Source organism: Crocodylus porosus, unplaced genomic scaffold (assembly GCF_001723895.1).
Source record: "Crocodylus porosus isolate Cpor-Errol unplaced genomic scaffold, CroPor_comp1, whole genome shotgun sequence".
In the NCBI taxonomy this organism is placed as follows: domain Eukaryota; kingdom Metazoa; phylum Chordata; order Crocodylia; family Crocodylidae; genus Crocodylus; species Crocodylus porosus.
Window position 1 is genome coordinate 9066368 of NW_017728928.1, and position 2878 is coordinate 9069245.

Below are 2878 nucleotides of genomic sequence, written 5' to 3' on the forward strand. Positions count from 1 at the left end.
TTTCTTTCATTTTATAAGGAGCTATATTATTTTACCGAAAGGCAGGACTTTCATTATAACATTCTGCTTTGCAGCTGGAGCACACATATTCTCAGATTTTAACAAATAAGAAAAGCACTATCCATCCGTTCAAATCTTTATCTAGCCTTTGCCCTCCCCATTCCACAAAGTGCTGGAGTACGTACCAAAAATTAAGCCTAGCTGATATTGGTGGGGCTTTAGCATGTGCATAATGCATGGGACTGGATTTAAGCATATGCTTAAATTCTGAATTGTGACATTTCTTCCTGTCCACTGAGATAGCAGGGAATTGGCTTAGTGACCGCACATACTTGCAACAATAAATCACTCCTAACAAATTGCTTATAGACTTTTGGGGAGGGGAATCTGCTTCTGTTTGCTGCCTGATCCTCCCAACCTGTTACTTACTTGAGCAACCCCTTTATTCCAGAAACAGAACAGGAATGTAGCACCAATACTAAAACATAAGGATAGGCAGCGAGGCAGTAGCACCCAGATGAACACTTCAGGGATGACTGAAAAAGCCGGCTAAGGAGACATAGCTGACATGCAAGCATGGCATCTAAACGTGCAGCCCCAATTACTGCGGCGCTCTCGAGAACAGGTGAAACGGATGCCAGCAACAGTACTGGCAACTTGGTGCTGGACGTCCTGTGCATCCCTTCCAGTGCTTCTGACATGTCCCAGTCCCAAGAGACTCCATACATGACTGAATTCATCCTCTCAGCACCACCCTGAGAGAAAGAAGTGGGGTTTTTTTTTTTTCATTTTATAGCTAACAAACTGAGGCATGGAGCTGTCAGAGCCAGAAACAGAGTCTAGTATTTTGGCCACAAGACAGTTTTCCCGGACCATAATTCTGTTGCACAAAGAAGACTTCAGCGAAGAGATTTCTTGCACTGTTGTGCCTGAAACCCCCTCCCCCCCACCAACCTACATGTTCAAAATCAGCAGTTAAGCCCATCTACCCTGAAGAGAGTGCCTAGTGAGAGTTAAACCATGCCTAGAAATACATCAACACAGTTGCAGTTACCGTTGCAATCCCCGACTCTTTGACAACCTGATGGCAGGGTTCAAAAGAGGTGAAAAGAATTAGCAAGTGCTTCATTTCTGAGGGGGTTATAAGTGACAGTGCTGTCAGGTTGTTTCTGTGATCCTGCGTTGTGGAAATCAATATTCTGTCTAAGGGTCTTCTGAGTCAACCTATGGTAATCCACGTGGACTAACTTTTACAGGGAGATACAACTTTTAGTTAAACCCCCCCTGAGTTTGAATGCTGGAGCATGTTCCAAGCAATGGCTGCGTTTTGGATCTGGATGACAGTCAAAACGACTTAGGGACGCCCCGAAGAGGGGCAACAACCAAATCTAAGATCGCCACCCATCTGAATGGAGAGCGGGAATGCTTGCTGAGGGTTTTCCGTGGCATATGCAAGCACAACTAGGCTATCCCAATAGGCAGGGTGGAGTTGTTTCTCCATATAACGGTATCATGTGATTTTTTACCTGGGAGTAAAAAAACACGGCTTAAAGAAGAAGAGTGGTTATAATGCTTGCTAGGGATCTGGAAACGGGGCAAACACTGAACAAAAGTTTAACCGGGGCTCAGTAATAGGTTCCGCTTGTGACGACTGGTGGCATCATGGGCTGACGTGACCCTAAAACCAGGGTCCTGAAGAGCTCCTGCAGGTTTTATGCCTTTATTTCCAGCATGACTTGAAAGGTGCAAAATACACTCTTGTGCTCTTTGAGTTTTATCTTTGGCCTAATTGTAGAACTAATGTCTTGCCTAAGGATCAGTATTATATATTAGGTGGCCCTAAATACGATCCTCTGGTCACAGGTACTCTGCCCCAACTCCCCAAATTGTAGAAATGTTTGGCAATAAAGGTTTTATTCAAAAGCTGATGGTGTCGAGGAATACATCTCCGTATCTTTTGCAGTCCCCATACAAAACATGGAATTGTCTGCAGAAAAGTTTTTGCAAAACCGGAATTTTTTGCAATAAAGGATTAATTCAATGGCTGACTGTGTGGACGGCTACATCCCCCCTATCTTTTGTAATCCCCTTAATGAGAACTAGCCCCCTCCAACACTGTAGCAGGGTGAGTGGAAATCCAGTATAAGATGGCTGGAATGCCTTTAACCAGCTCATCACTCCCTCATGGCACAGGAGAGCCTCTCTGGCCAGCCAAGCTGAGCTGTTTTCTCAGGCAAACTCAACTGTTAAAAATCCTGGGTTTCCTACAGACCCCACTGGGAAGAGAGCTAAAGGCAGCAGCTGCAGTGTCAGAGGCTGGGCTCTCCTGAGAGCAGGAGAGACGGCTGCCAACAGCTGCATTGACAAGCAGGAGCCTGATGTCCTGTCCAGCCCTTCCAGGGCTCCGGGGAGGTGGTCCCAGGCCGCGGCTGGGCAGAAGCCGGACTAGCCCTGGCAGGAGGATTTGGAGCAGCTCGGTCCCCTTCGCAGCCCTTATGCTCAGCAGCCTCTGCGCTCCTCCCGTCGCGATCCCCTCCCTGCTTCCCCGGGCTGGGATCCAGGCAGCCTGGTTCTGCTGGAGCCGGGCAAAGGTCCGCTCTGCACAGCTGCCCCAGGCTCCTCCGCACCCGCCTCGGCTCCATCTCTTATGCATGCATCCGCGCCGGAGCATTTGTAACGTGACCTCTGCACACCTGCCCGCGGCTGGGGCCGCTGTTTGCCCCGCTCCTCCCCTCCCTTCGCCTGCCACGATCAATGCAGCTACGCGGGCGTCCTCCTGGGGCATGTGCAGGCTCACCTCTGCCCCGGGCCGGGATTGCTGCTCCCCGCCCCCAGCCCAAAGACGCCCCATCCTCAGCCTGCTGCCTCCCGGGTCCAG